The sequence below is a fragment of the Panthera uncia genome, chromosome D2, assembly GCF_023721935.1.
Source record: "Panthera uncia isolate 11264 chromosome D2, Puncia_PCG_1.0, whole genome shotgun sequence".
Classification (NCBI taxonomy): domain Eukaryota; kingdom Metazoa; phylum Chordata; class Mammalia; order Carnivora; family Felidae; genus Panthera; species Panthera uncia.
In genome coordinates this window covers 44,470,731-44,494,144 of record NC_064818.1, presented here as the reverse complement: position 1 = coordinate 44,494,144, position 23,414 = coordinate 44,470,731, and the positions used below count along the sequence as shown (strand labels likewise).

The window sequence follows — 23,414 nt, the reverse complement described above, 5'->3', positions numbered from 1 at the left end:
CATTCATCAGTTGATGGACATTTAGGCTCTTTCCATAATTTGGCTATTGTTGAGAGTGCTGCTGTAAACATTGGGGTACAAGTGCCCCTATTGCAGCAAGCCATTATAAAGGCAGTGCACACTCCAAGCAGGAAGAGTGCACTGCCAAGCTCCTTCCCAGGAACTACACTCAGTATCTTAGTACCAAACCACCATAGCTTTGAACTCTGCCTGTGAGCATGTGTGCATTAGCTTAATTATTCTGTGCATTTACTAGCAAGCCGTGTCCTAAGGTATCAGAAAAGCCTGAGAGAAGTTATTTAGGGGTCTGGGAATGCTCAAAAAATTGTTCCAATACACTAACGGCGATTGCTTCTTTGCTTAACATCATTTTAGCATACTAAAGGTGAAATAGGAATGTTCTTTCAGATTAGGGGGGTGGGGACCTGTAGTATGTTTTAACCCAGGTAACAGATATTTAGAGCTTCCTAAAGAAAAAAATATTTCATTGTCCAGTATTATCCATTTTATATTAAACATGGATATTTATAAATATTAAATATTTATATTAAATATGATTCAGTTCTTTTAAAACAATCATTCTTGGGGTGCCTGGGTGGTCCAGTCGGTTGAGCACCTAACATTGGCTCAGGTCATGATCTCATAGCTCGAGCCCAGAGAGTTGGGCTCACAGCTCACAGAGTTGGGCTCTGTGCTGACAGCTCATAGCCTGAAGCCTGCTTCAGATCTGTGTCTCCCTCTCTCTCTGCCCCTCCTCTGTTTGTGCTCTCTCAAAAATAAACGTTAAAAAAAAAAAAAAAGTTCTTAAAGCAGCTCTAAAAATACATATTAATAAAGCTGATTTCTGTGTCTGGCTTGCTTGAGTACTAGCATCAGATTTACCCACTTTCAGTAACTAAAAAGTAGAGAAAATACAACACTGTTATCGGACACTGGACAGAGATTAGGTCTGCAACCTCCCAAGAAAAGGCAAACAAAGTTAAGTAAACCCTCTAACTGTCCTACCGTTCTGCCCGGGGGCCCCTTCCAGACCACTGTGTGGAACAGGCCACACTACACAGCACAGCAGCTTCACTGAGTTGAGAAGCCACATCAGGAAGGCAAAGGTATCTAGAATCTTGAGGGTGGAGTAGAAAGAAGGGAGATAACTCAGAGCAGAAAGAACTCCAGAAATCACCATGGGGTCCTCTTGTGTCTTTGGCTGAATACTAATCTATACATGCCCAAGGCAAACTCCCCAAGTGAGGTACAGGGAACTGTTAAGATGAACAATTCCCAGAATTCACATAGAAACAGGGATAAAAATGACCACAGGCTTCTCTGAAACTGCGCAAGTCGAGACAAGGAAACTACAACTTTAAAGTTTTGACACTGACACAAATGTCAATCTAGAAATGCAAATCATTTATATTTTTCAATCTCATTCACAAATGTACAGGCATTTTCCGGAGGCTAAAAGACGGTGATTTCATAACAAATACTATTTTTCTTCTGGAAAATAGTCGTTTTTCACAAAAACATTATTCATGTTAAAAAGAAAGCTATTCATGTTAACTTGTAATTGGTTTATCATTTTGTAAATAAACAAACTTCTTAAAGTTAATTTTAGTTTCTAATAAGGTAAACTTTGATACCTATAGTTCATATAAAGGCAATCTCTTTGAGATCCTCAATCATTTTTAAGAACATAAAGACATAAAGACATTTCAAGACTAAATAATTGGGAGAATCACAGCTTTAGGAGTAGTGGCCCCATTGAATTAGTGTTCCTTTGTGATGCCAAAGAGCCCAGGTGAAACTTTTTCATTACAAAATCAATTTTTTTGTAATAAATACACTGCTTTCTTGTAGTGTCAATCTGGGTAATGCATGTCTTTAAAAAGAGTTTTTCCATTCCATCTAAGTTGTTTAATTATTAGTATATATTGTTGATAATATTCCCTTTGTCTGCAGGATATGTTGTCATGTCCCTCTTTTACTTTAGATATTGGTAATTTGAGGCCTTTCTCTTTTTATAGTAACCAGTCTGGCTCCAGATAACAATTTTAATAATTTTTCCCCAAAATTATTAATTATATAAATCTTAGCCCTCAAATACTTGACACAGATGGGGTTTTTGGTGATAGCCCAGTGAGTCCTAAGACACTGTGACAATAACAATATACTGAAATATTTCAACATTCAGAAGATCTGCAGACCTGGCTGAACCCATATTTATGCATAATCAATTTTATGCAATACCATTTTTACTTGAAAGAATGACTGACAACTATTAATTTGGAGTAGGGTATCTGGAAGACATTTTCTTGAAAATGAACAAAGTCAGTCAATTACCTCAAGGAAAACAAATGACAGCATTTACTGCCAATGATAAAATTCAAGGTTTCAAGTGAAAATTAAAACTCTGGAAAATTTAAACCTGTCCCTGTGAGTCTTGGCAGCTTCCCAAGATATTTCTGATAAAATAAGCAGTCACGTGAACAAATGATTTCTTGATATCCTATAACGCAGCAGCTCTTAAATTTTTTGGTCTCAGGACCCCATATGCTCTTTAAAATTATTGAAGATCCCAAGGGTGCCTAGGTGGCTCAGTGGGTTAAGCGTCTGACTTCAGCTCAGGTCATGATCTCACAGTTCATGAGTTCGAGCCCCACATCGAGCTCTGTGCTGACATCCCAGAGCCTGAAGCCTGCTTCGGATTTTGTGTCTCCCTTTCTCTCTGCCCCTCCCCCGCTGGTACTCTATCTCTCTCTCTCAAAAATAAACATTTAAAAAAAAATTGAAGATCCCAGACAACTTTTATTTATAATTTATATTGGTTATAGCTATTAATATGTACTACATTTGATGCTAAAATTGAACATTTAAAAACTTTAAAGCTTACTTAAATATAATAATAAAACTTATTACATGTTAACGTAACTAGCATTTTGGTGGAAAACATTTTTTCTTTTAAACACTATTGAGAAGACTGCCTCTGTTTTACATTTTTACAAATTCCTTTCTTTTTGGCTTAATTTCGGACAGCTGGATTCTCTTATGTGCTTCTGCACTCACTCTGTTGCCACATCACAGGTCTGGTCACGTGGCCTCTGGAAAACTTGAGAACAAGTATGAAAAAGGCAAATAACAACTTAGTATTATTTTTTTAATGTTTATTTATTTTTGAGAGAGAACACAATTGGGAGAGGGGCAGAGAGATGGGACTGAGGAATCTAAGCAGTCTCCATGCTGACAGCAGAGAGCCCAATACAGGGCTGGAACTCACGAACCCTGAGATCATGGCCTAAGCTGAAGTTGGACACTTAACTGAATGAGCCACCTAGGCACCCCACAACTTATTATTATTATCATTATTATAAAAAGTTTCACTTCATGGAACCCTTGAAACCCCTTCCTATATTTTCTACTGTCAAAGAAATATTAATATTAACATAAGAGATGTTAATAAACCTTAGCAGACTAAGGTATGAAAACCAATATTACAAATTTTCTTTTATTTTATAAAAGTTCTTACTCCATTAAGGACACATTTCTTTTAGAGAAAAATCTATTTTTTCAGGCTTTATTCCTAATCAGATCAAAGCACTTATCACCATGATAGTTCCCAATTGATACATGTTAACACTACTCCTGGATCCCTTATAAACATATACCTGATGTGTGAGCTCATGTATATAAATAATGATCTCTCTCACACATACACAAAATATATGGAAAGAAATATACCAAAATATTATTAGCAAGATTATGAGCAGTTTTGATCTTTTTATCTTTACTTTCCCCAATATTCTGTATGTATTTGCATTGAATTTTTTAAAAATAAACAAAAGGGCACCTGGGTGGCTCAAGTCGGTTAAGTATCCAACTCTTGATACCGGCTCAGGTCATGATCTCACAGCGGTGGGATCGAGCCCCACGTCTGGCTCTGCACTGAGCGGGGAGCCTGCTCAGGATTCTCTCTCTCCCTCTGCCCTTCCCCTCCTTGTGCGCTCTCTCTCTCTCTCTCTCTCTCTCTCAAAATAAATAAAAATAAACTTAAAAAAAAATAAACAAATGCCTACTCTTTTCCTCTCATTAGCACTGGATAACATTCTTTCCAAAAGGGGTGCTTCCTAACCTTAGGGAACTAGCAGGCCTTAGTAACTGCAGGGAGGCACAGAAAGAGGAGAAAATTAAAGAGAAAATGGGATGCAGTGGATCCCTTGTTAACATAGCAAAGAACTGAAACTTAGAATTCTAAGAATCTCAGATTTCCAGTAAGATGTCCTCATAAAATAATAATCCTTTCTATATATACAGTACCGGCCAAACTACGTACACCAATAAACTTGTTACAAATATTCAGCTCTCCATACCTTATGAAGTGTTTTTACTTACTCTCCTTTGATCTTACATCATCACAGAATATAGTACTTCAAAATTCATACTCTAAATGGATTTAGTAAACTTTTTTTTTTTTTTTTAAGGAGAATGCAATCTTTTTAGAGATTATCTCTATTAAAGAAAATGTCTTTTGGCCAAAAAGAATTGCAGCAAAGGGCCAATAGTACAAAGCAATGAAATACAAGGCTCTGAATTCTTCCAATTAGGGATCTCAAAACTCTACTGCTTATATAACTGGTGCCTACAATGCCACACCAAGTCATTACAGTAATATGAGTGCCACCCACCACACCATAATTAACAGGAAGAGAAAGGGAGAATGTGATGCAAAATCACAACTCATCCATGTAACTATCACAGGAGAGGCCACACAGAGCAGTGATTAAAACTCAGACTCTAAAACAGATTATCTGGGTCAGATTCTGGCCCCACCACTCTGGGCAATTTACTTAACTTTACCTGCCTCAGTTTCCCCATCTATAAAATGGAAGACAGGGTAGAATAATAACATCTACCTAAAAGGTTGTTAGAAGGAGTAAATGGGTTAATTGTGAAGTGCTAGCAGACAGTAAATATTTGGTGAAAAAAAAATAGCAAAAACCTTGAAAGTTAAAGTTCAAACACTTCAAATATAAATGATGAAACAATTCTAGAGATGCAGAAAAGCCAAATCAAGTAATTCAGAAAATTGCATACTTAATTTTCTACCTTCTTAAGAAAGTGTGTTCAGTTATCTCTTAACATAGCAGGAGCTCAAACTGCTGAAGTTCAAGTCACTTTCAGTGACTTATAGAAGAAGTTTGGCTATATGTAAAGTATCATTACGCCTATACATACTGAACAAGAAAATGTTCTGTTTCTTAAAAAAATTTTAAATGTTTTATTTATTTTTGAGAGAGAGAGAGAGAGAGAGAGAGAGACAGAGTGCAAGCTGGTGAGGGGCAGAGAGAGAAGGAGACACAGAGTCTGAAGCAGGCTCCAGGCTCTGAGCTGTCAGCAGAGCCCAACACGGGGCTGGAACTCACAAACTGAAAGATGGTGACCTAAGCCGAAGTCAGACGCTTAACCGGCTGGCTGAGCCACCCAGGCACCCCTGTTCTGTTTTTGAAACAAGGAAGAATTCAACAAATACAGGAATGGACAGGATACCTCAGTTGCTCTGTAGCCTACCAAAGAAAAACAAAAGGGCTGATCCTTTGTGGCAGACCTGTTCAAAGTTTAAATGAAAGAAGTAAGCAACCATGTAAAATTAAGGTTAAAACCAATTTCGTAAGGAATGGAGTGTTCCAGGCTGAGGCAGGGTAAGTACAAGTTGAAACGCAGATATCTCGTTCTGCACGAAGCACTCAATGACCAACCAGGTCAGATCAAAACGATAGGGCATTCACTTCAAGAAATTCCCACTGGCCAAATCTGGAACAATGTGAGCATCAAAAAGAATAATGACACTTAAAGCAAACAGAAGGAAAAACAAAAAACAAAAAACTAGAGCAGAAAGCAATAAAACTAAGAACAGACAAAGAAAACAAATCAACAAAAACAAAAACTGGTTTCTTGAAAATATAAAGAAAATCTAGCCAAACTAAGCAAGAAAAAAGAGAGAGAAAGAAGACAAAAATTAGTAATATAAAGGAAAGAGAGGTCATCACTACTGATTTCAAGTACACTAAAAGGATAGTGAAAGAATACTATGAAAAATTCTATACTCACAAATGTGGCAACTGAGATGAAATGGACCAATTCTGTGAAAGATAACACCCACCAAAATTCACACAGAAACACATAATCTGAATAGGAGTACACTAATTAAAGAAACTGAATCAATATTAATTAACCTTCCCAAACTGTCAGCACCAAGTCTAATTGGTTTCACTGATGAATTCTACCAAACATTTGGGGGGGGGGGGGAATGATACAAATTATTAATTCTCTACAATGTCTTCCAGAAAACAGAAGCAAGGAAACATTCCCTACTTCACTGTATGAGGGCAGCATTATCCTAATAATCAGACAAAAACATTACAGGAAAGGAAAACTACAGAGCAATATTCTTTATGAACACAGATATAAAAATCCTCAATAAAATATTAGCAATGGAATCCAACAATATATAAAAAAAAATTCTACACCACAACCAAGAAGTATTTATTTCAGGTATGTAAGGCTGGTTCTAAAATCTATTAATTTAACCTACCACGTTAACAGGCTAAAGAAGAAAAATCCTATGGTCCTATCACTGGAAAAGAAAACGCATTTCACAAAATCTAACACATATTCGTGATAAAAACTCTCAGCAAACTAGGAATAGAGAGAATTTTCCTCGATTTGATAAAGAAATCTAACAAAACAAAACTCTGTAATTAATATCATACTTAATGGTGAGAAACTGGATACTTTCCCTTTAAGTTCAGGAACAAGACAAAAATGTCCCCTCTCACCACTCCTATTCAGTATCATACCAGAAATTCTAGCTATTGCAGCAAGACAACAAAAGAAAATAAAAGGTATGGGGTGCCTGGGTGGCTCAGTCGGTTAAGTGTCTGACTTAGGCTCAGGTCATGATCTCACGGTCTGTGGGTTCCAGCCACAGCTCGAGCTGTCTGTGCTAAAAGCTCAGGGCCTGGAGTTTGCTCCGAATTCTGTGTCTCCCTTTCTCTCTGCCTATCCCCAGCTTGTGCTCTCTCTCAATACTAAATAAACTTTTAAAAAATTATTAAAAATTAAAGAAAAGAAAAGGTATATAGATTGTGAAAGAAAAAATAAAATTGTTTTTGTATGTACATGTGATTATATATGTAGTAATTCCTAAAGAATACACAAAAAGCTCCTGGTTTTTGGGTATGGGTTAATAATTCTGATACTGCTCTGCATATATACATACTGGAATTAAACAATTAAGTAAATGAATCCTATATGGTAGGAGGCAGGTTTCTCAGTATGGAAGGAAATTTACTGTCACTAAGGGGAGAATGCCAAAAAGATCCATGTGGTAATGGATTAGAGTTGAAGACAGTAAGAACTCGTTTAGCTTAATATAGACACAGATGGTTACATAAAATATTTATAGATATGTGTATAGACACATATTTATATACGTGTATGTTAATATACGTACACATTCATTTCTTTGCTGAATGCTAAGAGCACCTAAAAGAAATTAGATCCCAGTAGCAATAAGCACACCTAGCACCCAGATCTTGGTTTCTAATTTTCCAACAACATTCTCTAATGAAAGGAAATAGAGCTCCTTGGAGAAGTGGTTGATTTTAGGATTAGAGCAGAAAATATGTAAGATGGGCTGGAACCACCTTGTACTGACAGAAACTAAAGAAGGCCTCAAAAAACAAACTACAACAAAAAACAACCCACTCTGATGGAGGTATGTCAAAGGCACACAGGAGCCAACTGGAAGACCAACTGGAAGACCAACTGGAAGGCCAAAGCTGGAACAATTTGAGCAAGAAAATAATTTAGTATTATTGGGTTACAACCTAAAGTATGAAACAAATAATCATGAATCTATATTGATACAAAGTCCTGAATTAGTAAACGAGGAAAAGAGTCAAATCTCTCATGTGAAAGGATTTCAATTAATTTATGTATTCCACTCTTAAGGAGGCAAAACATACCTCTTCACTCTTTAAGTATAGCTGCACATAGTGACTTCTTCCAAATAGTACAATGGGGGGGGGGGTGAGTGGAGTCACTTTATACCAGAGAAATCTTACAAACATTATCTCAGCCAGGTGCTAAAGGCCAACATCAACAGTTACAAATTATGTTAATAGTATGTACCCTTGATATGATGTAATGAAAATGGCACTTTACCCCTATGATCTGCTTCCCCTAAACCCACAATCCCAGTCTAAAAATGAGAAAAACATCAGACAAATTCCAACAGAGGGGAATCTACAAAACACCTGACCAGTGCTCCTCAAAACTGTCAAGGCCTTCAAAAACGTTGAAGGAATGTCTGAGTACCCAATGGCAAGAAGATTCTAAGGGGACATGACAAATAAATGGAATGTGGTATCCTAGATGGGATACCTGGAACAGAAAAAGGACATTAGGTAAAAACTAAGGAAAGCTGAATAAACTATGGACTTCAGTTAGTAATGATATATTGACATTAGTTTACTAATTATCATAAATGTACCATATTAATGTAGGAGGATGTTGTTAATAGGAGAAATTGGGTGAGGGTATATGGGAAATCTCTGTAATATGTTCTCATTTTTTCTGTAAATCTAAAATTTCTAAAAAAATAAACTTTCTAAAAAAAAGAATAGTGACTGAAATGATTATAAAATACTAACCTCCACCCCCACAAATTTCTGTAATACCGAACGAGAGAAAGAAAGAGGTAAATAAAGTTGTTTGCCACCATCAGAGATAACTAATAACTAATTTTCAGAGTAGAAATCAAGTTCAGAATTCAGAATTCAAGGAGTTTTCAGAGTTAAAAGATTGATATATCAAAGGAAAATAAACATTTACCTCATCTTTTTAGGAAAAAACTGTGGTTCAATCCTAGTTGACAAGGGAAAAGTCTTTTTAATGGAGGACAGCTGGCTAACAGATCCAGAATAGAAACATTTTGTGAGCCCAAATGAAATAACTGATTTAAAAATTTTTAATGTTTATTTATTTTAGAGAGAGAAACAGAGAGACAGAGCACAAGTGGGGGCAGAGAGGGAGACACAGAATCCGAAGCAGGCTCCAGGCTCCAAGCTGTCAGCACAAAGCCCTGACACAGTGCTCAAAGTCACAAACCTTGAGATCATGACCTGACCAAAGTCAGACAACCTACTGAGCCACCCAGGCGCCCCTGAAATAACTGATTTAGACAACGAAAGGCTTTAAAAACATCAAGCAAAAAGCTTCTGGGAGACAGAATTTTCTCAGTGAACCAAACTACTGCCTCACTGATCAGCTGCTAATTGCAAAGAGGGGGAAAAAACATCTTTATAATGGATGGATCTATAAAATACCACTTTAACCAAATGATCACACTTTAGGCATACAAAACCCGGTGTTATATGCCTTATATTATGAATGAATACAATGTACACAAGAGCATCTAAGCCAAAAAATCTAAATATAATCCAGCATTTAGACCCAACCTTCTATTTTTAGGAAACACAGTGGCTGCAGATACAAATTAAATACCACAAGGAAACAATCAGACAAATTCAGAATGTGAAACATTCTGTAAGACAACTGTCCTGATCTCTTCCAGAAGCCAGGACCATGGGGAGAGCAAGTGGAGGTAGGACAAATGTAGTACAGTAGTCTCCCCTTATCTGAGGTTTTGCTTTCCATGATTTCAACCACTGGTCCAAAAGCAGATGATGCTCCTTCTGACTCACCGTCAGAAGATCAATAGTAGCCTAACACTACATCACAGTGCCTACATCATTCACCTCATGATGAAGTGAATGAATCACACAAGCATTGTATCATCATCACAAGACGGGTGTACAGTACAATGATATATAGGAAGGGACAATTTTCACATAGCCTTTATTATAATATATAGTTATGAACTATTTTATTATTATTGTTATTAATCTCTTGCTGGGCCTAATTTACAAATTAAGCTTTATTACAGATATATATGTATAGGAAAAAGTAGGGTTTGGTACTACCTGCAGTTTCAGGCATCCATTGGGGGTCTTGGAATGTATACTCCACAGAGCGGGGTGGGAGGTGGGAGGGGCACGGATTAAAAGTGTCTAAGGCAACAACAAATGTAACACATGAACTTTGATTGAATCCTGGTTTGAGAAACCTACCTACAAAATGGACAACAGAAGAAACTTGGATATAGAATAAAAATTAAGGTGTTTGGTGTTTTGGGGTTTGTTTTTAGTTTTTGTTTTTGAGAGAGCAAGGAGGGGCAGAGGGAGAGTGAGAGAGAGAATCTTAAGGAGGCTCCATGCCCAGGGAAGAACTGCAGGATGCAGGGTTCCATCTCACCACTGTGAAATCATGACCTGAGCCGAAATCAAAAGTCAGACACTCAACCAACGGAGCCACACAGGCGCCCTAAGTATGGAATTTTCAGAGTGACAAATATGTTCTAAAATTAGGCTGTGGTGATGGCAGTATTATTCCATGAATAACGAGAAGAATTTTTTTTTAACTTGTATATTTGAAATAGGTGAATTGTAATGGCGTATAAATTAAATCTCAGTGAAGTTGTTAAAAAATTCTTAGCCCCTTATTACTTGTGATATTACTCTGTGATATTTTCTATTCTGTTTCATTTAAAACCACAACATTAGTTGTGACCTCCTAAATTCATTCTCCATTAATGGGTCATGACTGGCAACTTGAAATACACTGCCATAGAGTCCTCTAACAGTAGAACTGATGCCCACATCTCCTATTATCAGGACCAATCTCATTCATGCTTCATGTCCCAGAAAAAGTCCAACTCTTCCTGGTCATCTTCTCTGAGTTCTTAACTGCCACATCCTCCATGTACATGTACAATGGAGGTTGTGTACATCCTCCATTTTACCGAATCCGTCATCTCTCCTCAGCCCTTCACTGGGCTGAAATTCCTAGTTTGTGACAAACTTAGCTGATTATACGTTTACCATTCCTCATTATCATCTACCCTCCTTCCAATTCTTCTCCACTGATTAAGGATGTTGGCAACTCGTTCACAGTATCCTTACTGCCGTCACCACCTACTGACCACCATTCATGCAGACTGACTGACCCCTTTAATACCTCAGCCTCTTTAATTCATTGGCGTCCTCATTTCCACAGACTTTTCATTCAATCCCACTTTAGCAGTCCATTTTCCAAAGCATCCTGGGTATTATCATTGCCAGAAACGATTATACCTGTTAAATCTCTATTTCAAGCATCCCACTCTGACCAACACACTCAATCCTTCTAGTTCATTACTTTATCCAGTCCCACCCACCCCCAACAATTCTAATTGAAATTTCCAATACATTAATGCTACCACTTCCTTACTATCCATTCTGATTTCACCTCCTTTTCTTGTCCAGTTAAGAGTTCACGATTCATCACCACTCCTGTAAGCACTCCCTTTAAAAAGCCCTTATTTTCCTTGTCCCTTCCTTTTTCCTTATTTTATAGTGACCTAGTTTTATGTGTCACTTTGGTTGTGCGGCAGTCCTGTTATTCAATCAAACACAAATCTAAGTGTTGCTATGACGACATTTTGCAGATGTTGCTAACATCCACAGTGAGTTGACTTTAGGTAAAGGAGATTATCCTCAATAATGTGGGTGAGCCTCATCCAATCTGATGAAATGTCTTAAGGGACAAACTGAGGTTTTCCTGAGAAAGAGGAAATTCTACTTCAGGTCTGTAGCATCAACTCTTGCCCAAGAGTTTCCTGCTAGCCTGCCCTACAGATTTCCAACCTGCCAGCCTCCAACTGTGTAAGCAAATTCCTTGAAATTTCTTTATATATAAATATCTGCTACTGATGCTCTCTCTTTAGAAATCTGATACACCTAGCAAAACCTCACCCCAGAAGTTGATCTGCCTATCCGTGTTTGTATCTAACCAGTTAAATAATGCCAGCGGGGGGCCGGGGGGGGATCACAAAACCAGGCTGACTAATATCACTTTAAATTCAAGATTTCAAACCTTAAAAGAATAATTAATCAATACTTCCTGGCAAACTGCTTAAAACTTCCCACACTCCCTTCCCCCTCTTGCCCATACCGAACTCATACTTCACTGAAAAAACTGAAACCAGGACAGAAGATAAAGGCTGAACACAAGAAGGATAAGCTTTCATCTTCTAACCACCAAACTTCTTAAAAGGGCACACAATTTTTCTGCATTTCCTCCTCTTTGATGGAAGACCTCTGTCTAACAAAGACCAATCTCTCTACTCATGCTCTCCATTCCTTTTCCTGTATATTCTCTTTTTCATTCACTAGACCCTATATTTTACTTTACCTACCCATTCACTCTTCTGTTTCAATTCATGGCTAATCTTTAAAAAGTTTTCTGCATATACTATACCTGCATTTGCTCATTTCTCATTTACTCTTAAAAAAACTTTTCATTCAATGTATTTTGACTGATTTCAATTTGGTTTCTTTCTCTTCACTTCAATAAAACTCATCAACGTCACCAGCAATTTCCCACATAATCTTTCTGTGCCTGCTTCCTCATCTATAAAATGGGAAAAACACTGAACAGAGTCTACCTCATAGGGCTGTTGTGTGATGTTTAAACACTTTAACATAGGTAAAGCACTAGAACAGTGCTTGGTATATGATAAGTATTGAATAAGTATTAGCTATTATTAGAACATTCTGGATTCTTGTTTTCCCTCGGTTTTGATTATTTATTTCTATCTGCTTATTCAACAGTGTGTGAGTCCTGGAGGAGTAAATCACCTCAGATTTTTGTGGGGCAGGGAGAGGTGGAAAGATACAAACCCAACTATGAAATCTCCATTAAACAATTAAATTGAATTGAATTTCAGCCAAATATCTTCAACCACGACATAATTTCACAAGGATGAGATACCTCAAGCCCAATAGTCAAATCAAACCCACTCCTTCTACTCATTCCTCCACCTCCATGCTTTCCAGTCTTGCAGATTTTTGCCAGCATCATTTTTCTAAGTCCTTCCTCTCCACATTCATTTGCTGCTCACTTCTATATAGCTTGACTCTCCACTTTGATTATATGTTTCCAGACAGCAGACTAAGTTATACTTCCAGAAACTGCCTCTGGGTGCTATGTACATAGAAAACTATCTATAAGTATTACCAAATAAGAGACAAAAAAGTTATTTACTAATTCTGCATTCACTGTCAAATCATCACTAGCTTGTCTACTTGACGTTTTGGAAACCACGATTCAAGTCTATTTAATGTTAATGTTAAAAAACTACACATTGCCCTAATTACTCTCATAATCCCTCCTGAATTTCACCACTCACATCCTTTAAATACTCAACAGGTATACAGATATTTTGATCTTTGTTTTATACACTGTGGAAGAAAACTATGTTTAAAAATCACTAAACGTTGGGAGAGGGGAGGTAAACCTGGAGAAAGTAAAAAAGGATACATGGTTTATACCTGATAATAAAAATTTCAACTACAGAATTACTACAAATTACAAGTTTTAAAAGGGAGTTTAACATACAAATTATTATTAAATATACAAATTATTAATTAATGAGCAAAATAAACAGCTTTCTTATATATACAATCAGGTAGAAGATAAAATGAAAGATGCCATTTCTAACAGAGAAAAGAAAGAAAAAAAATTAATAGCAAAGAACCTAAAAATGCTATTAGGAACCCAAAAAGGGACTTGAAGAAATGAAAAGATTAAGGTTTTCCATATTCTTGGATAGAGAGACACAACACTTTCATAAAGCTGCCAATAAATATGAAGAAAACCCTAAACACAAAGTGAATCTATGTGATAGAAGTTAAGGTGGGAGGGGTGGTGCACAGGAGGAGATATTAACTTGAAAAGAGCGTAAGAAAACTTTCTGGGTAATGGTAATGTTCCAGATCTCGATCTGGGTGTTGCACAGAATATATACATAGGCAAAATTCACTGGGCTATACATTTAAGGACTGTGCATCTTACTGCAAATTTTACCTTCATAAAATAAAAAAATCAAGTCATCCCAACAGAAATGGTAACTAAACTAAATGGACTGATTGCAAAATTTCATATAAACAAGATGGAAGTCAGAAAAGATTTTGAAGAAGAAAGGGAATTAGCCCTAACAGAAAACATAGTATAAAATACAATAATTAAAACAGGATGGTTTGGTTCCCAAATGGGCAGATAGGTCAGTGGACCAGAAATGGTCCCAAATACACATGGAAATCCAGTAAATTATAAAGGTGGCATTTCAAATCTGTAAGACAAAAACTGTTATTCAATAAATCATGTTGGGACAACTGGATGGTTATGTGGTAACAGAAATAAGGTTGGACCTATGTATCAGATCTTACTCCAGAATAAATTCCAAATAAGTAAAAGAATTAAAAGTACAAAAAGAGAGTGAGAAAAGAACAAAGAAACCATAAAAGTTCTAGAAAAATAACATTTGAGAATTCTTGCATAGTCTTTAGCTTAGCAAAAGACTTTCTAACCATAACATGCAATTTAGAAGTCAGTAAAGATTGGTAAGCATTTTAACTATTGGGGAAAAAAATTCAGAATGATAAAATCACCATAAAGAAACCAAAAAGTGAAGAGCAAATTAGGAAAAATATTTCCAAAAATTAGCATAGAGCTATTTTCCCTAATATAAAAATAAATTCTACAAATCTAAAAAGATGAGTAACAAAGTGATATAAAAATAGGCAAGGATATGGACAGTTCACAATAAAGAAACTATAAATAGCCCTTAAAAGTAAAAATATGTTTAATGTCTCTCATAATGGCAGGGCTGGTGAAACGCAAGTTGGAACAACTTCTACAAATGTTATTTTGGCAATGTCTGTCAAATTCAGAAAGGCACATACGTTCTGATCTAGCAATTCCACTTCTGGATATGTATCCTACACATTTCTATGCAAGTGTTAAATGATGTATATTTAAGGTAATCCACTTGACCGTGGCTTTTGACAGCAAAAGAACAACCTAAAACAACCTAGATGTACATCAAAAAAGGGGCTAGTTAAATCAATGTTACACCTGTAAAATGGTGTTATGATGTGAATTTGTGTCCCCTTTGGAACTTTGGGAGGTAATTAGTACTGTAAGAGCTTGTGAAGATAGGACCTCAATGATGGGATCACTATCATAAAAACAGGAAGAGAAAGCAGACACTCCCTCTCTCCAAGTGAGGACACAATGAGGTGACATCTGCAAGCCAGGAAGAGTCCTCACCAGGAACCAAATCTCTGAGCACCTTGATCTTGCACTTCCCAGCCTCTTAGAACTAGAATGCCTATTGTTTAAGCCACCCAGTCTATGATATTTTGTTATAGCTGTCCAAGCTAAGACAAATGACACATTGTGAAGGTGTTTAAAAAATAAAATAAATTTGGTATTTACATACTGATATGATTAATAGGAAATCATCTCTAAACTATATTGTTAAGTTAAAAATAAAAGATAAAGGATACTGTGCAAAGTATGCAACAACTCAATGAATAAGGAGGTGAAGTCAGAGGACATACATTACATATGTAAGACACACAATTCCTCATTGGCAATCCTGAAATCTGTCAAGCTCAGAAAAATAAGTTTTTTATAAGCTTAGTACAAACCTACTTGGTGTCAAAATCTGACAAAAATTTCCATAAGACTTTATAACCTTTATTTATCTTTAGTGTACTATTTACGCTTTTGAACAGAAATATTAACATTTAATTACAGGACGCTACACACTTCCCCCCCTCCACTAGGGATTTTGATGAAATGGTAGATGCACTATATTACCTTTCTGCAGCAACACCCCCCCCCCAAAAAAAAACCAAAAAACAACTAATTCTGAAATGCATCTGGATCCAGGGTTTTGGACAAGTAATTGTGTATTTACTTGCACATACATTAACTTCTTTACAGGGATTCACAGGAAACTTAACACTGTTTCCATGTGGAGGAAGAGAATGGGAAGGATATTTTTTACTATATCTTTCTCAATCTTTGGAATTCTGAATCAAAATGAATAAGTTACTTAGTCAAAATATAAATAAAATTACTAAAACTTTTTTAATTCTCAGCCAGATGCTTTGGTTTTTGTTTTGACTAAAAAGTAACCCTTTCTTAAGTCACAGAGAAATCTATACAGTGATGGCTTTCCTTTATTTCATTTTTGGTTGACCCTTATGGCAGCTGCGATTCACTCTGTAAAGAGCAAGTCAGAGAAGGGTGAATATCCATTCCCATTAACAGCTTTTAGAAAACAGCAAGTTCCTGATGTGTTAATGTCTCATGCCAAGCAAAGGCGGTGTGCTTGGCTCTTTTCTTTCCTAGTGACCCTAAAAATATGTTGGGGCTTGAGCCCCTCAGCAACAGGAAGCAGTGAAACCCATACTTCTCTGAGAAAAATTTAAGAAAAATGCTCCTAGCGTAAATCTAGCTTTAAGTCTTCAGAGCTTCAATACTGCAGAGTTTGAGGATTCTGGTTAATATGTGAATAGCATCTTTTCTACCTGCTTTTCATATACTTCTTTTAATATCCTATTGTGCTCCAAAATGCGTTTGAGATGACTATAAAGTTTGTCTTTTCTCATGATTTACATTTTGACTTATCTGTACCATGTCACAACTTTAACCAGAAATTAGGGAAGAAGACATCTTGCTTTTTGCGGTTTATCTAGTGAGTATATTTTACTTTATTTTTTTAATAAAGTTTATTTATTTTGAGAGAGAGAGAGAGAGAGAGAGAGAGAGAGAAAGCATGTGGGGGAGGGGCAGGGGAGAGGAGAGAATCCCAAGCAGGCACCACAAAACTGTGAGATCATGACCTGTGCCAAAATCAAGAGTCAGACACAACCTACTGAGTCACCCAGGTGCCCCTAGTAAGTATATTTTAAAAGGCAAGGTAAGACATGTATGGTTTGGAAGTCGCCAAATGCTCCACCATCCAGCACTCAGGCCTCAAGATGAAAGAAATTCCCAATGAAATGCCTAACAATATCTGGTTCCTTGAATTAGGACATAAACGTACTTATGTTTGTCCTTATTTCCCATCAAGTTATACTCACTGAAAGGAAAGACTAACTTCTACTTCCTGTTGCCCCCACATCACCTAATTCCTGGATTGGTGTAGATGGTTTCTCAATGAATACTAACATCATTTCATAGCTGCTGTCTTCAAGAAGGAGCAAGAAATTTGATGTACCAATATAACCACAGAAACACTACACAGAAAACAGAAAAACACAGGGAAAATATTTCCAGATGCCACTTATAAATAATTTCCCTCGTTTTTCTAGAGACCTCTAGAAAATGCTTAATGAACTGTTGTGGTTACCCGGTCTCTGACAAATCTGCAATCTTCAGAGTCAAAATTAAGATTAAAGATATAACAGTATTCCATTTGCTTCAAATACGGGTACATGATACAGCTATTCCCAGTTCCTGGATTGCCATTCTTTTAGAAATCTGTCAAAATCAACCTAGGAAAGCTTGGACAATTCTCTGCAGTGGTAAAGGTAAACACGGCAAAATAACTTTGTATCAGAGAATGTGACAAATAATTTTCTTTTAATATTTGTTTCTGGAACGTTTCTAAATTTTAAAGCAGAGAGGATTATTGGTACAAATGTTAAATCATTTCAGTCAATTCAGATTAGATACTAACACAATCCAATTTTAAACAAACCCCAAAGATGCAGCAGAAAACAACTGGCACTTTGGAGAATTCAAATGTTTACTGTACATGAAATTAGTTTTTAATTTACTTGGCATTTTGCATTTGTTCCAAGTTAAAAATCTTAAGTGTTAATAATAGCTAAAATTTCCTGAATACTTTTATCTAGTATTCCAGGTACTATATTAGTGTCAAGCACTTCACATACAGTACCTTAAATTTTATAGCCCTATGAGATTATGTGCTATTATTACTCTCATTTGACAAATAATAAAACAAGCCCAAAGATGTTATATACCCTTAACTAACCTGGCCATATAATTAGATTTGGAGCATGAATGTGAACTCAGAGATGACCCTAAAGCCCATGTTAACAACACTATTAAGTTTGGGCTCCTTAACTTTCTAAAGAATTGGCAGATTTTAACCAAACCTGATGTATCAGGAGACAGGGTATCAGGAGACAGACATGTATTAACACCACATTAGCTATATTTATGATATAATCCACCACCCTGAAAAAGAATGGCGGCTAGTAAGTTTTCTTACATATTCGCATATAATTTAAAAAACAGATTTCAATGAAATTTAGCCAGTCCAGATATTCGGGGCAGGCTTTTGTTTGGGGAAAGCTCTCATAAATCTTTTAAAAGAACATAAATTCACTGTTTAGATATGCCTTTAGTCCCATGTCTGATCATAAGCTTCTTAAGGCTAATAAACTCTTCATTTTCACATCTTCCACTAACCCTCTGAGAGTAATGGAAGTCTCATTAGTAAGCATGGTGCTGTAAAATGAATAAAATCTATCATTCAAAAACTCTTAGGTTACTGTGAAGCTTTTTTTCTAAAAGAATGGATATTACAGAAAATATTTGACTTAACAATTTTCTCTGCTTCTGAAAATTACAAAAGTCTAAGTTTCACTGCTGTTCTTGACACAGGATTCTGATTATCACCCAAGGACTCTTTCTGTCCTAGCATGTTTTCTGAAGAAAAACCTATCTGGTAACATTTCTATCAAAAAAGAGTTCCAACAGCTTCAGTTTATAGTTCTAAATCCAAAGAAGCTAAGCAACTTTTCTATGGCTCTAGAACTCAATGACAAAGCCCAGAAGACAGAACTGAGAAGTGAACCCAAGTTTGATTCCTGGACAGGTCTAGTTTCACCTACTGCCCTGAATGATAGGACAGCTCTTATTTCAATACTCCTGTCATCTTTTAGGTAGTAAAGTCTGTTGACTCAGAACTCATTTCTTAAATCAGAGTTCAAGTTAATCTGCATAAGAGTAAGACAAATTTTCTAAATGTTCATGTAAGAGCTTATGACTAAGACAACAAGCATCACAGCTCACTGAAATAGGCAAATGATTCATACCTAGAGTTATGTGGCTATAATGACTTCCTTGCACTACATGAATCAGAAAGGCTACTACCTATACCATTGACTTGACCAGAGACCTCTAGAGAGCTGGCACTTTCATGTCAGACATTATTTGATACTTCTATATTTGCAACACAGCATCTAAACTACCTGGTCGATTCAAATGTGTCCAAATTCACTTCACAGACAAATCAGACTAACATGAACCAGACTTCCCATCCAAGTACTAACCAGGCCTGACCCTGCTTAGCTTCCGAGATCAGACGAGATCGGGCGCATTCAGGGTGGTATGGCCGTAGACAACATGAACCAGACTTCTATTCTACAACTTCTTCAACTGCCACTAGGATAATCACTTAAATAATTTCAAGTTGTTTCACTTGAGAATCTTCACAAGGTCATTTCCATAATATTAGGCATTGAGTTAATATTCTAACATCATTAATTTGGGTGGAATTTATTCTTTAATTGCCTTCCCAAGTGGCCTTTCTCCCAGGATCTAAAGGAATTTAAAGGCTACAGTTTCCAACTGTTCCGGGACACTTAAGGAGAGCCCATTTCAGTGCTATCTCTTCCTTTTAACATAATTTAGAGTAGAATGAGGAATGACTACTAATGGGTACAGGGTTTATTCTTGGGGTGATGAAAATGTTCTGGAATTAGATAGTGACCAATGCAAAACTTTGTGAATACACTAAAAACCACTGATGCACACTCTAAATGGTAAGTCCTATGGTATGTGAATTGTATCTCAATAAAGCTGTGATTTTAAAAAACAAAAGAATTTCAAAAACAAAACAAAATAAACTGGTTTGACATGTAACCTGACAGTGAGGTACTGCCAAAGGATTGTATCAGTAAACCTTACTGAAATCTGACATACTAGGCAAAGCAATGAAAGTTTGGGATCTCAAGATTTTCATTCCTTATCTTAATAAAGTATCATTGCCTTTTTATTTGTACTCTACATCAGATATTAATGGGCTCACCTCAAATTCGCTCATATCCAAAACAAATGCTAAAATTTATTAAGCAGTGAGTGGGAAAAAAGATGTAACTTGGGATAAATCGGTATTATTTGGAGTTTTAGGCCCATATGCTTCACCAAGATAGAATTTTAAATTAAATATTTCTAAAAATGCTATTAGAAGTTAAACATTTCTTTTTTTTAGTTTTTTTTTTTTTTTAATGTTTATTTATTCTTGACAGAGAGACAGAGCATGAGCGAGGGAGGGGCAGAGCAAGAGGGAGACACCGAATCTGAAGCAGGCTCTGAGCTGTCAGCACAGAGCCCGACTCGAACTCGCAAACTGTGAGATCACGACCTGGGCTGAAGTCAGATGCTTTAACCAACTGAGCCAACCAGGCACTCCTAGAAATTAAACATTTCTAATAAAACTTTTAGGTAGCCTATTTCCCATATTCTAGCTTCAAAAGCAATAGTCATCAAAAGACAAATGCAATCATTTTTAGACTCCTATTGAAACATCACTGTCTGTGCATGATACACATATTTAAAAAAAAAACATTTTAGACGAGGTTTTATTTTAGGATAGCAAATGGTTTAGAAGGGATAGAAAAAAATTGATACTGAAATTGATAAACACTGGACTTTAAATCTTATTAACTGTAAAGAGCTTTTCATCAATCAGACTTTTATTGAACACTTACTATATTCCAGGCTAGGTGCTGGAGACACAGATGCAAGACAGGCCTGTCCTCAAGGAGGTCCCATTTTGATTTCTTGCTTGCTTTTGTCAGGCACAGCACTAAACATGTTCACTTAGAGCATCTGACCTCCTAGGTTAACCCACAGCAGGAAAATCTGAGATAAACATTACAAATGACTGTAAGACTGTAAGGCTGTTAAGACTAAAAAGTTAGATTTGGAAATAAATAAAGCTGTTGTACATTTAGACCAACTTCCTAACTCAACTTCCTAATACAACACTGCACTCTAAGTTCCAGATTGTACTACTAAAAAAAAAATAGTGAAATGACCGAGAGTATAACTAATACCTTTTTTAACACTCATCACTTACATAACTGTATCATTTAAAGGCATATCTATATTTCAAAGCATCCTCTTCCATTAAAAGATATTTCCCTTTACCTTCAAACTCTCCAAGTACAGTACTGAACAGTTGCTGAATGAATGAATGAAATAAACAGATGTTCTAATTGTCAAGAAGGTACTTGCTGGATGCTTGTCTCCAAACACAATGGACTGACAGACCAGAATTCTACCGAAGACTACTGAATTTCAGAGGTAAAAATAGTAACCACTGAACACTGATACCATGCAGTCAACATGTTATTAAGTTCACAGTAAACATCTGATAGGGAACTCTCAGAAATAAAAATCAAAAGCGTTCATCGCAATACTCTAAACCGGACTTGATCCTACCATCTAAGGATTGGGAACACAAGGGCAAGACAAAGAGAGGAGAGGGTGGGGTGAAAAAGTCAAAAGGTCACCGCCGAGTGACCCTCAAGAGAAATGCCCGCTGACCACTTAAGCTCGCTCACAGCGTGATGGACACCTTCCACGCAAGTCGCGGGCCGGGCTCCCCCTCACAGCCCAGCGCTGAAAGCCACCCCAGCCTTTTTCGAAGCTGCTGCCTGTGTTCGCCCAGAGCCTTAGCACAAAGAAACCACCGAGAAACAAACCACGGACCCCGTGGGCGCCAGGAAGGCGTCCGGACCCGGCAACCGGAGGAGCGCTCTCATCTCCCCATCGCCGGGAGAGGCAGCCAGGGCGCGGCGGGCCGCCCAGGCGCCTCCGTCCGGACCTTCCTCGAAGTGTTTCAGAACTTGCCGCCCGCCGCTTCCCCCTCCCCCCCCGCCCCGCTCCATTTTCCCCTCCCGACGCGGATGCGGGACCCGTGCGAGGAGGGCGCGCGAGGACTGACGGGTGGAACTGGAGTGGCGGGCCGGGGGCTGACGGCCTGGGCGCGCCGGGTCTCGCAGCCCCACGCCCCCTGGCCGGCCCCAGCCTCCCCAGCCCCTATTGTTCCCGCGCCGCCCCCGCCCGCCGCGCGCCCCCAGCCGGCGCGCGCTCCCGCCCCCCACTCCCGGGAGGGGGTCAAGGCTGAGGAGAAGGCGGCGGCGGTGGCGGCGGCACAATAACATAAACACGGCGGGGCCGCCGGCCGCCCCGGCCCTGCGGCACCCGCCGCACTCACCCCGCAACGCAGCGAACGGCGACAGGAAAGCCCGCCGGCGGGACTGGCGCCTTCCAGGCGCTCGCCACGGCCGTTACCCAGGGCTGCTCGCGGCTCTGCGTTCCCGGCCGCGTCGTCCGGCCTCGGCCGCTCCGCTGAGTAACAGGGACGCGGGCCGTCACCGCGCACGCCCGCCCACGTCACCGCGCAGGGCCCCACCCCCGCGCCAGGCAAACGGCTCTTGGGGCGGGGCAGCCTCGGGGCCCGGATTGCGGGGGCGGGGCTCGAAGTCTGGGGCGGGGCTACTATAGGGGCCGGGAGGACTTGCGGAGGTCGCCTGGAGGCGGAGCTGCGGGGAGAGCTTTTGAGGGCCAAGTGTGAGGGGCGTGTCGGGGAAATCGGAGGGGGCGGGGCCCTGCTCTTGGCACGTGGCGGCGTGTGGCCGGAACTCTAGGCTGCTGGCCGGGGGCGGTCCACCCGTGGGAGCCAGATCTGCTGGGGCTCCTTGCCTCAGGGTTTGAAAGCAGGGTGTGCTTAGACCGGACCCACGCGGGGAGGAGGCACCCGGATTCTGAGCACATACCCGCGAGACAAAATGTCCATTACATTGACCGACATTACGTTCCATTCTGGGGACATGTGCCCGGGCCCAGCAACCTACAAGAAGGAATTGTTCTTTTCAGCCTCCTTGGAAAAACCTGCCTCCTGTTTTCCCAAAATCCACCTCGTGCCAAATTCAATGCATTACCTGATTTATCTCTCACCCCAGAAGAGACAAATTGGGAAGCCCTTAAATATCCAACAATGGGTGGAAAGGTGTCTAAATTACATACATCTTATGCAATGGAATATATTTTATCAATTTAAATGCCACGTGTTCAAGAAACTCAAGGATGCAGGAAAACGTTCCAATTTATCATTAAGAGAAAGAAGGAGGTCTGCCTATATAATGATCCTACCTACATATTATGTGTTCATAGAAAAACCTGGAAAGAAATCTGCCAAATTATTTTAACAGTAGTTTATCATTGGACTGTGGAATGAAAGGTGAATTGGTTCTCTTTTATACTTGGGAATTTTTTTTCCATGGTTTCTAAATGGAACAGTTATGTTCATAATCAGAAAAAAAACTACATTAATAATGAATATAAATATTTGTTGAATAAATGAG

General features: G+C 38.3%; 1 protein-coding gene across 6 annotated transcripts in view; it reads right to left on the bottom strand.

Moving 5' to 3' along the window:
* The window catches only part of MAPK8 (mitogen-activated protein kinase 8), a 102,749-nt gene extending 80,327 nt beyond the window's left edge, over window positions 1–22,422 (bottom strand). For 2 of the 6 annotated variants that reach the window (XM_049646294.1, XM_049646298.1), the window contains exon 1: window positions 20,751–22,246. The gene's annotated coding sequence lies outside the window, so the exon portion shown is untranslated. The other 4 variants (XM_049646296.1, XM_049646297.1, XM_049646301.1 and 1 more) reach the window with 4 other exon arrangements.
* Window positions 22,423–23,414: the final 992 nt, after the last annotated feature.